A 12897-nucleotide genomic window follows, 5' to 3' on the forward strand; every position below is an offset into this window, starting at 1 on the left:
AAACTAGTTAATATTAATAGCATAAAACTGTCAGATAAATATTCTGAAAATGAATCGCCCTCCACAGTCTGTACAAGTAGCTGACAAATGAATGGATAGGCTGATTATTTTGAAGTCCTGTTTTCACTGTGTGAGCATGTCTTCTTTGATCTTTCACAATGTTCTAGAGCTTATCCCAACATTCCGACAAGTTACTCACAATAATTTGTACGGAAAGAGTAGACCGTTAATGATAGAATGGACCCATGCATGCTACACAACATATACTAGCATGATGGCATGTGCTCCGCACTAGATGATCTATATATAATATGCATGGAGGGTTACTATATTCACTTCCAGTTCAACACTGGAAAAATCAGCTCATATGGGTATATATATATAATATTTAAGTTTACAAACCAAATCAATGCAAGTAGAGCACTCGGCTCTATTATTGTGACAAAATTATGATATAATCACGTAAACATTATTGACAAACTCGTGTTTTTTATTTCTGCAGCCAATCAGAGACTATGGCTGCAAGAACAATTATTAGTGACTGGAGACATTACAAATGGGGCCACTACTGTGCAAATTCCCTCAACAGAATTTTAAGAAGATAATCAGAAGTATACAAATTATCTTTAGCAAAAAAAAAAAGAAAGAGACTATATGGCATCCACCCACCTTTTAGCTTGAAGATTATCAACCACTTTCTTGTCAAGCTGGAATGCATTGGCAAGAACATTATCTAGGTTGGGTGGATTGGCTCCAAAGACGTTGTTGGCAATAGTAACCCTACCAGGGTTGTGGCTGCTTAGACTAGCCAACGCAACGGCTTTAGTTTTACCAGTGTTGAACTGGAAGTGAATAAGGCCTTGGGGGAACACAAACGCTTCACCCTGATGAAGTACTTTAGTCATGAGGCGATAATCTGGATTGGAGGTGACAAATCCGACATAAAGTGTACCCTCCGTGCATAAGGTCTCACTTGCTCGAGGGTGCAAAGTTGATACGAACCAAAGAGATGCCTAGAGTGTTAAGTCCAGGAAATTCAGCCACAAATGCTGGAGTGACCACTGAACCAACTTGGTTCGATGTGTTCACCCCCGAAGAAGAAATCATTGGTTGTAGCAAGCTTTGGGTCCTTGCAAAATTTCCCATTCACAAAAACTGCAAAACGTTTATAAATCAGCGTGCATGAAACCAAAATGAATTGAAAGAAGTATAACAACTATACATTGCAATCTAATACGACTTTCAAAATGGTGATTTTAACATAGAAATTGTTAGAATATGCCAGCATTAGAATATGTCCAATATGGAAAGTCCCATATTTCTATAAGTGTGGACATCCATATCTAGTAGTTTCTATTATCATGTTTTAGTTTAGTATAAGTATGTAACTCTGGGTAGAAAACAATATCTCTCATACTCTATATTCCAACCCTAATCAATTTCTAGTCTTTTCAGTTCTTATTCTTGGTTTCTCTAATATATCAATGTCACAACTCTCCTAGCATCACCACTAACATAGAATTCAACATGGTATCAGAGCGAGATTCAGTGGTATACTAGGAGAGAAATCCCTCACCAATAAAAAAAATCAAGTTTCTTTAAGTTTTTTTGTATAGTATTCAAGTCAAGTTTCAAGAAGAAAAAGGATTTCTCACAAGAAGAAGTTTTTATATCTCAATTCAAGTTTCAATCTTTTTCTGGAAAGATTTACTGTTTACCGGCACTATTCACTAGTACTGTTCACTGGAATTATTCACATGCACTGTTCACCGACACTATTCACGATACTACTGTTCATCGACATGTTTAAGTTTTCTAAGTTCTGAAATCTCTCATCTCATTATTCTCTATAGTTCGAAGTAAGTTTTCAAGATTCCCCTAGTGTTTAAAGTTTGTTTGAATAAAGCTAGGAGGAGAGATATCCGAAGTTTCTCAGTATTGGTTTCTTAGTATTGTTTCGCATCTGTAGTCTCCTTCTTCCAGAATCTCTCTGTCTTAGTATTGTAAGAGGGGCACAACCTCTCTGTATCTCGCAGTCTCTGAAGTTAGTATTGGATGAGACACGACGCCGCAGAAAGTCTAAGCCTTCGCTATATATCCATGCCGCGGAAAAAGAAGTAAGTTTTACGGTAATCGATTTGTTTTTCCATTGAAAAGGGCGACGCTGCTCAATTATAGGCCCAAAGGCGACGCCCTCATGCCGCGGAAAGGAAAAAAAAACACTTTCGCGAAACAACATTACTGAGGGTGTGCGCGCGCTACCCGCACCTATGCCTCCACACAGCAATTTTCAAGATTTTTGAAGTATCAAGCCTTTGGAAGGTAGTTTGCACTCTTATCCAGGATTGGAAGGGTAGTATTGTTTGTATGCCATTATGGATGTTTGGGTTTCTAGCTTCCACACAGTTGGTATTGATGCCATCTTTTGTCTCAGTTTATAGAACATGATCAAGTTGTTTGTTTGAAGTATTATAGGGGAACATGACCTCTATCTCAGAATTATTCTTTCCATCTTCCACTGTTCCAGAAGTTCGCAGTCATAAAAATGCGCAACCCACCCTCCACCCTCTATAGTGAGTATTGTTTGATGCATGTTCTGTTAGAATTTTTTTTTGTGTGTATTGGAGTATGAAATATTGTTTTTTAAAGTAGGCATTAGTTGGTTGTATAAGTTAGTATTTGGTTTTCTCTATTTCAAGTTCAAGTCGGAATAGACAAGTCTTTGTATGTTCCTACTCAGCCTTGTATATTCCAACTTGAGAGGGGGAATAGGGAAATATAAAGACATTCAGTAGTTTATGAGGGAAGGAGAATATGGAGATGTATGAGAAAGAGTACTCATGTCTCCATATTCTGGCATGCCTTGACGAACTCTTCATGACAAGGCATATCCACTATTCAGTCTTCAGTATTCAAGTAGCAGTCAAGCCTAAACTGCAAGTATGTTTTCAGGTAGCAGTCACGCCTAAACTGCAAGTATGTTTCAAGTAGCAATCAAGCCTTAACTGCAAGTATATTTCAGGTAGTAGTCAAGCCTAAACTGCAAGTATGTTTCAAGTAGCAGTCAAGCCTAAAATGCACTCATCAAGATTTAGGTAGCAGTCAAGTTATAATTGCACCAGTATTCAGTATTCAGTATTCATGAGTACCCATAATAGTATTTTGTTAACATTAACAGTGATATTGATAGTAGCAGCCAAGAAGCGCACATCAAGCCTGTGTTATTGTTTTCAATTTATATTATGACAGCCATAACAGCGAATGGAGTGAGTAGTAGCCAAGCAGCACGCCACTAAATCGGTGTTATGATTTCAGTTTGTGAGTGTGGTACACCTTCAGTATTCAGGTTAGGTCATTGCCTACACCGACAGTTTCACCTCCAGAACGTCTCAACAGTTGTTTGAGTTCTTCAACTAAAGATAGTTCTATGTGAAAAGGGGAGCAGTATTCTTATATTTTGTTTTTTGTAATCCAAGCTGTAATTTGCATAGTTTATGTAATTACAGCTTTAGGGGGAGTGTTAGAATATGTCAGTATTAGAATATGTCCAATATGGAAAGTCCCATGTTTCTATAAGTGTGGACATCCATATCTAGTAGTTTCTATTATCATGTTTTAGTTTAGTATAAGTATGTAACTCTGGGTAGAGAATAATATCTCGCAGACTCTATATTCCAACCCTAATCAATCTTTAGTCTTCTCAGTTCTTATTCTTGGTTTCTCTAATATATCAATGTCACAACTCTCCTAGCATCACTGCTAACATAGAATTCAACATAAATTATATAATATATGAAACCTAAAAGATTCTTAGAGCTTATATATACCTCCATCTTTAGGGTCATTAATATCAATACAAAAATCTTGAAGTGAACTAGGGTCAGAGGCAAGAACAAAGGAAGCGAAGGCAAGTAAGGTGAAAGCTACAAAGATTGCAGATCCCATTGTATTAATGCTTTGTTAAGTTTGAGTGATGACTCTAAAGCATGCCTTACATGGGTATTTATAGAGGTAGGGGGACCGGGGGGTGGCTGCAGCCCACCTCAACTCTCCCAAAAAAAATACAGATAGTAGCAATAAAATTACTATTTAGCCACCAAAATAAGAAAAAAAACTAGTGAAGAAATAGTAGTAGCAGCCCCCTTTACTTAGATCATCTTAAATCCGCTCCTGGCAGCTAGAGACCAATTTTAGAATGGGTCTCATATTATATGATCATTTTCATCGGGCCTCAAAACACGACTTTTGTTGTATACGAATCTAGACATTGTATCGTTCTACCAATAATTAACTTCACAAAATTGTTTCATTTCAATCTTAATCTGCTACGTAGTCAATAGACCACCAAGTCTTGTCAACATTATCAAGAAAAAGGAAAAAAAAATGTTACGCCGTTATGATCTACCAAGAGCACGCTTACGGGGCCATTTGTAATATTCTTCCAAGAGATAAGTTAAGATACAGGTGGTCTCACAAAGCCTCTATTGCACCTTGCTGCTTAGTGGCACTTCCACCTAGAGTTCCACATATATAGGTTAGGAGCTGCTAGTGTTAAAGTTATCCCTCACATGAGGATGAGGAAGAAGCTGGAGGAACAGGTACTGTTCGTCTGAAGAAGTTGGAGCGTGCACGCCCTCAACTTAGCCTTGCTCAAGGTGCGCCTGCACCCTTGCCGTGAAAAAGGACTTGGTTTTTTCAGGATAGGTGTTTTACTGGAATTTGGGTTTGATGAAAATAAAGAGCCGCGACGCCGCCGATTTTTAAAACCGAGTGGCAGCAGCTCATGCCTAAACTTGTCAGTTTCTATTTCTATAGTAACCGCGAAATTGCAAGTTTAGTATAAAAACATAAGTTAAGTTTTGGAAAACCAAGTCTTGAATAGAAACCCAATTTTGAAAGTAATCAAAATTGAGAGAAAACCCTTGCAAAGAGAAAAACTTGTAAGGAGAGAGGAGTGATCTAGTAAGGTGGAGAGACTTAAGAGGAGTGATTGTAACCTTCCTTCCCATACTTATAAAAGGATTAGCTCTTGTAGAAGTAGGCAATATTGGTCGAACCACGTTATATCTTTGTGTTGTGGTATGTTTTACTTGATTTATATTTCTATTGCATGCTTGTGATAGTTATATCCATAGTTTAGATTGTGGTTGTTGGTTGTAGCTAAAGTTTAGATTTTTTTTATTAGAGTAGAAGATTGTCCAATAGCAAGCTATCTTAGTGGGGATCAATTGGTATTTTTTTCCCCCAACAAGTGGTATCAGAGCTAGGTTAGATTAATCTAGGTTGTTATCGAAATTTTGCTCAGAATGTGTTTAACAAAATTCCTGAGAGAAAGTTTGAGTTGAAATAGCTTGTAGAGATGGACCATTCTGTAAACACTCGCATAACTAGTCTAAATAGAGTTAACTATACTATTTGGAAAGCCAAGATGGAAGACTTGATCTATTGCAAAGACTTGGCACAACCCATTGAGAATGGATGAGTAAAACCAGACGCAATAGTGGCGACTGAGTAGATAAGGCTTGACAAAAAAGCAATTAGGTACATTCGACAGTGGATAGATGACAGTGTCTTCCACCATGTATCTCAATAGACTACCACTTTTGGCTTGTGGAAGAAACTCGAAGACCTTTATGAGAGGAAGTCAGCCGAAAACAAGGTACTGCTCATTAAGAAGTTTGCTAACACGAAGAAAGAAGGTTTTTCAATATCTGAGCATCTTAATGAAATACAAAATACCATCAATCAGTTGCACTTTATGAAGATTAATATGGGTGACGAAGTTGAGGCTTTGTTCCTATTAAACTCTCTACCCGATAGTTGGGAGACATTAGCAGTTTCTTTTAACAAAGCCGCTGAGGATGAACTCATTTCCATGGAGATGGCTATTGGGGCATTGTTGAATGAGGAGACAAGAAGGGGTTCACGAAGCAGCTCCTCTCACTCAGAGATCCTTGTCACAGAGAAGCGGGGGAGAGGTAAGAGCAGAAAACCATCTCATTCTAGAGGTGATGACATAAGCAAATCTAGGGGTGAAACTAGAACTCCTGAGGAAGAGAGACAATGTTACTATTGTGTCACCAAGGGTCACTTCAGGTATGAGTGTAGAACACTGAAGAGGGATGAGAAGAATAACTGTGTACATTAAGACATAGTAAAGAGGAACGGAAGCACAAGTAGAGATACTGTCGCACTAGTCGATGATGATCTAGTGGGAATTGTATCAGATTATGGTGAGTGTTGTGTTAGTACCTCATGCTAAGATACAGAGGGGGTGATAGATACAGGAGCATCCTATCAGATCACACCGCACAGGGGATTCTTCACTACCTACAGCTGTAGTGAATTTGGTGAGGTAAAGATGGGTAACAGTGGAGTCTCAAAGATTATAGGCATTGGGGATGTTCATGTAGAAACCAATGTCGGCTACACCTTGACACTCAAGGATGTAAGACATGTCCCTGACATTCGGCTAAGCCTAATTTTCACTGGGAAGTTAGATGATGAAGGCTTTCAAAACTCGTTTGGTAACGGGGTATGGAAATTGTGTAGTAGCCAAAAGGAAGAAAACGTGCTCGCTTTACAAGACACAGGCTAGTTTGTGTAAAGTAGAGTTAAATGTGGCACAAGAAGAAGCTTCCTCCGAACTATGATATAAGAGACAGTGTCATATGGGAGAAAAAGGCATGGAAGTTCTTGCCAAGCAAAAGGCCTTGCCAAACATCAAAGGTACCCATTTAAATAGATGTACTCACTGTTTGGTAGGAAAACAACACAGGGTGTCTTTCCAAAGATTACCTTCTCACAGAAAGGACAATATCCTTGAGCTTGTACACACAGATTTATGTGGTCCTATGAAAGTGAAGTCCCATGGGGGAGCTTTAATTTGTACTTCTTGACTTTCATTGATGATGCGTCAAGAAAGATATGGGAATATAGTCTGAAGACCAAGGATGAAGTACTTGGCGTGTTCAAGACTTTCCATAGCATGGTGGAAAGAGAGATAGAGAAGCCTTTGAAGTGTATTTGCTCAAATAATAGAGGTAAGTACATTGGGCCGTTTGAAGAGTATTGCAAAAGTCATGGGATTCATCATGAGCAGACCGTTCCCAAGACTCTGCAACACAATGGTATAGCTGAAAGGATGAATGGTACTATTGTAGAGAGGATGAGATGCATGTTGTCTCACTCTAAGTTACCTAGAAGTTACTAGGTAGAAGCAATGCGCACAGCCGTACATGTGATCAACTTATCGCCTTTGAAGCCTCTGAATAGTGATTATCCATAGAGAGTATAGTCAGGCAGAGATGTTGATTATGGATACTTGAGGGTATTTCGGTGCAGGGCATTTGTTCATATTTCCAAAGATGAGAGATCCAAGCTTGATGACAAAGCCAAGCAGTACATTTTTTTGGATTATGGGGATGAGAAGTTTGGCTACAAACTTTATGATCCGATTAACAAGAAGGTAATCCGAAGTCGAGATGTAAACCATAGTAGACTTTGAGGATGATGAGAAGCTAGAAGCTTTCACTAATGATCTTGTTTATTCAAAAGCAGAAGTTCCTACTGTGGAACATGCAGAAGGCATTGAGAATGCAGAGAACCATGACTTTGAAGCTCATGATGATGATCCTATTGCTCATGATGGGATAGAACCTATTGATAAAGAAGATGCAGATGAAGTGCATGAACCACCACCTGAGCAAGATGAAGTGCATCCTCCTGAGCCACAGGAAGATAGGGTAAGGAGGTCCGATAGAAAGAGACAAACTTCAACCAGGTATCCACCACATATGTATGTTTTACTATCTGATGGTGGAGAACCTATGTACTTTCAAGAGGCTCTTAAAGGTACAGACAAAGAGATGTGGTTGAAGGTCATGCATGATGAGATGGATTATTTGCATAAGAATCACACTTATGACTTAGTTAAGAAATCGAAAGGAAGAAAAGTTCTCAAGAATAAGTGGATCTACAAAGTCAAGCATGAGGAGAATAATCCACATCTAAGGCACAAAGCTCGCCTTGTTGTGAAGGGATTCATCAAAGGAAAGGTATTGACTTTGATGAAATTTTATCTCCTGTAGTTAAGATGACTTCTATCAAGGTGGTATTGGGTCTGACTGCAAGTATGAACCTAGAGGTTGAACAACTAGATGTCAAGACAACTTTTTTTCATGGAGACTTTGAAGAAGATGTCTACATGGACCAGCCAGAGGGTTTGAGGTCAAAGGCAAAGAGCACCTAGTATGCAAGCTGATAAAGAGTTTGTATGGGTTGAAGCAGGCACCGAGATAGTGATACATAAAGTTTGATTCTTTTATGGTGAAGCATGGCTACATGAAGTTTGCTTCCAATCATTGTGTGTTTGTTCAGAAATTTCCAGATGGGGATTTCATAGTACTCTTGTTGTATGTGGATGATATGTTGATAGTTGGCCTGAACATCAACAAGATATCCAAGCTGAAAAAAGACTTGAGTAAGTCCTTTGAGATAAAGGATTTGGGTCAAGCAAAGCAGATACTTGGTATGTGGATCACTCGTGACAGAAAGAGTAGGAAATTATGGCTTTCTCAAGAAAGCTACATTGAGAAGGTATTCAAGAGATTCAATATGGATCAAGCGAAGCTAGTCAGTTGTTTGCTTGGTGGCCAGTTCCGCATGACCAAAGATATGTGTTTAAAGGGTTAGCATGAGCAGAGTCAAATGGAAAAGATTCCTTATGCATTCGCAGTGGGCAGCTTGATTTATGCAATAGTGTGTACAAGATCGGATATTTCTTTCATCGTTGGTGTTGTAAGCCGATTTCTGTCAAATCTGGGTAAAGAGCATTGGGAAGGTGTTAAGCGGATATGGAGATATCTCAAGGGCACTTCCAAAGCGTGTTTGTGTTTTGGTGGAAGTAAGACCTTGCTTAAAGGCTACATTGATGTAGACATGGCAGGTGATGTTGACTCGATGAAGACCACCTCCGGTTATCTATTTACTTTTGCAGGGGGAGTAGTTTCTTGGTAATCTACGTTGCAAAAGTGTGTTTCCCTCTCCACTACAGAAGCCGAGTATATTGCAGCCACTAAGTGTTGCAAAGAGATGCTATAAAAGAAGAGGTTCTTCGATGAACTAGGAATAAAGCAGAAATAGTTTGTAGTTCTATGTGACAGTCAGAGCGCCATCCATTTGAGCAAGAATGCGAGTTTTTATTATAGATCCAAGCACATACATGTACGTTATCATTGGATTAGAGAAGTTCTCGAAGACAAGCACTTGTGTAATGAGATGATCCATACAGACAAGAACGGGTCAGATATGATGACCAAAGTCCTATTGAAAGGTAAGTTTGATGTTTGTTGTGCTACCGCCGGAATGGTAGCACACTCCTCCTATTGAGTAGGGAATGCATGGAGGTATCCCCCCTCACTATTCGGGGGAGATTGTTGGAGTTATCCCTCACATGAGGATGAGGAAGAAGCTGGAGGAACATGTGTTCGATGCGAAGAAATCGGAGCCGCGCGCGCCGACTTAGCCTTTTCAAGCTAGCGCCCTTGCCGTGAAAAAAGACTTAGTTTTTTCACGATAGGTGTTTTACTGGAATTTGGGTTTGAGGAAAATAAGATAGCACATAGGCGCTCGATTTTGCCTTACCGAGAGCACGCCCGTGCTCATGCCTAAACTTGTTAGTTTCTATTTCTACAGTAACTGCAAAATTGCAAGTTTAGTATAAAAACAGAAGTTAGGTTTTGGAAAACCAAGTCTTGAATAGAAACCCAATTTTGAGAGCAATTAAAATTGAGAGAAAACCCTTGCAAAGAGAAAAACCTGTAAGGAGATAGGAGTGATCTAGTAAGGTGGAGAGACTTATGAGGAGTGATTGTAATCTTCTTTTCCATACTTATAAAATGATTAGCTCTTGTAAAAATAGGCATCATTTGCCGAACCACGTTGCATCTTTGTATTATGGTATGTTTTAATTGTTTTATATTTTTATTATCTGTTTGTGATAGTTATATCCATAGTTTAGGTTGTGGTTGTTGGTTGTAGTTAAAGTTTAGATTTTTTTTATTGGGGTAGAAGATTGTCCAAGAGCAAGCTATCTTAATGGGGATCAATTGGTATTGTTTTCCCCAACATCTAGACTTTCACACTCCCAATTCAAGCTTAAAGTATAGTTGTATATATACACAATTACACACTAGGTGATTAGCTCTAAAACAAGGATGCACCTACTAAAGGGTTGTGTCTGCATCGGACACAGACACGGATGCGCGTCCGATGCAATCAACACATTTAAGATGCGGTTAACTAAACTGGACATGGGTCAAGACGCGGTCAACATGGCCAGGACGCGGATTTTGACTCAAAAAAATATAAAATAAATTAAAATAATACTAAAAAACTCAATTTTTCCGGTTTTTTTATTATAAAATTTATGACATGTTTTTAAAGTTTGATTAGGAAATATTAAACTTAATCTTGTGGCTATTTATCTTGAATAGTTTCGAATTTATAAATGTTGATACATTTAATTTAGTTTTTAATGTTCTATTTATATAAAACTAGTAAACGGGTACGTGCGTTGCACGTTCTAGGAAAGGAAATTGGGGTGGAGAAAATCAAAGGAATGAACGCATGTAAATTAGAATAGTAACATATTACATTTGTTTGACTGGATATATTATGTAATACGTTTTAGATTAATATAGGTTGAGGTCTGACAAAAAACTTCAATAACAAAAAAACACTTCAATACGTACTCTAGTTGTGTTCTTTGTCCGATTTGCTTTTTGCTGCTCTGTCATAATGCGAATAAATATATTCGAAGAGGTATTTAACTGCCTGTAATTTAGTCAATATCAGTGCATATGCCATAAACTAATTTACCAAAAAAATAGGCATTATGTTGATGAAGTTAACCTTTATGTTGTTGGTTGTGTAATTATCTTGTCAAGCATTTATATGTGATTGAGAAACATTGTTGGATTCATATGAGTATACTACATGTAAGAAATAAGAATATTGTTGTTGGTTGTGTAATTATCTTGTCGAGCATTTTTTTTTTTTTTTAGAAATGATCATATTGAGAAACAATTAGAAAAAATATATTGACCTCTGTTGATAGTTGTTCTATATAGCTATTAAGTTGGATATAATATGTGAAGTCAATTGATTGCGTAAGTAAAAGCTTTATGGAAGATGTCTATGTGGCAAGAGTACCATTTAAAAGCTTTCAATATATTATGGATCTCATTTCGTGTGTATAGAGATTGAATGATTCAAATGACGAAGTGGTGATTTTTTTTCAAATCATCTGTATGGAGGCGAAAAAAAGAAAAAACTATGGATGCTAGTCACATTGCTGAATTACATCTGTTTCACCCTATCGTTAGTCGCACAATCCTTTGACCAATTCTAGCATTGGTTATTGGTTCCCATTCTGAAAATGATATTATCACCCAACTCCACATGTAGTACTTTGACAAAGTGCATATATAATAAAGGAGTTCAGAGGCGTTAAAAGTGTGATCCATTGTGCACACTAAGACCAAACCAAAAATGCTCATTTGCACAGCGTATTTTGTATCTACTAAGGTGAAAATTTGTGAAAAACATTATTAGGTAAACTGCTTATTCTGTCTTCTGTATCATTCTTTATCTTTTTCGGCATAGATATAATTTCCCATTGTTTTCTTCCATGACTGAAGAAACTTAGTGAAAAAAATTTAAAAACTACATCACACTTACACATGCAAGAAGGAAATACTGGGACTGGAACCTACTATGCAGATGTCTTTTTCGAGTATCAGTCATTCGTTGTGTACACCTGATTCGCCGACTGTTGTTCGTCAAAACACATGAACAAACATAAAAATGAAATAAAATAAAATTAGACGAAATGCACTAACTTGAAGATGAAGGTCAGTATACAACACTAGCACATTAGTTGTCCCTGCTACTCCTGCTGCCCCCATTGCCTCCACCTAACTCTAATGATCCAGCAACAAAATGCCCATTTTTTAGAAATCTTATGTGAGAGGGTTTTATACAAAAGAATTTATTGACTTTGGGCATCTTCTGGGGAATGGATCATATCATTTTTCACTTAAAACTTGTGTTAATTGGCTTCTTTTCAGAGGCATTAATCTTGATGTTTTCGACCCTGTTTTTCTTGTTCATCTCTGCCAATCTCACAGCCTTAAGGTTTTCCCCTTTGTCTGCCTAGAAGCCTCTAGTTCCGGGAGCCTCGCCTTGATTCTCTCAACTTCTTCCCTATTAAGCTCACACTCTGCCACAACCATCTACTTCCCGAGGTGTTAACAGTTGCAAATTAATAAACAAAATACGAATAACTATTTGTGGGTTGGCATTCATACCCCAACATGGTTCAATGACTGCACCCACTCGCTGAACTCCTCTTGAAGTGGCGCCAGGTGGAAAATGCAAGTGATAATGCGGTATCATGTGATGCCAAAGAGGGGAGTCTTCGACAGCCACAACAACGGTTCTTGAAGCTAAACCAACTTTTCAAGACAAAGATCTCTTACTACATAGCTCTCCACCATATAGGCTACTAATTAGCTCTGACTACACTTACTTGTTCAAAGCATGGCTAAAGATTTATAAGGTTTTTAGAGAAGGCCCCAAAGCGTCCACATTTGAAGTCATACTGTTTTCTTCTCAATACACTGATTGTCTCGATCTGCTCACTAATGGGATAGAGACACTGACCTGATATCCAGCAGTAAGGGCAAATGTGTTTGTGACAAATTAACCAACTTAATGCTTAATGCTGATGGAGCTGTTGGGAATTCAAATTATGTTTATGGTGGGAGTGAGGTACCAGGAAATTGATATAGTGGCTACTTATAGAGAATAAGGTAAAATCCAATCTATTATATT

At 38.1% G+C, this 12897-nt stretch overlaps 1 pseudogene across 1 annotated transcript; it reads right to left on the minus strand.

The window, feature by feature from the left end:
- Positions 1-528: 528 nt before the first annotated feature.
- LOC147511134 (germin-like protein subfamily 1 member 10) lies at positions 529-4086 on the minus strand (annotated as a pseudogene). Its single transcript, XR_015216941.1, has 2 exons — positions 3828-4086; positions 529-1155 (listed from the first exon to the last, which is right to left on the minus strand). The product of XR_015216941.1 is annotated as a germin-like protein subfamily 1 member 10 (transcript).
- Positions 4087-12897: the final 8811 nt, after the last annotated feature.

The sequence above is a fragment of the Coptis chinensis genome, chromosome 3, assembly GCF_015680905.1.
Source record: "Coptis chinensis isolate HL-2020 chromosome 3, ASM1568090v1, whole genome shotgun sequence".
Taxonomy (NCBI): Eukaryota; Viridiplantae; Streptophyta; class Magnoliopsida; order Ranunculales; family Ranunculaceae; genus Coptis; species Coptis chinensis.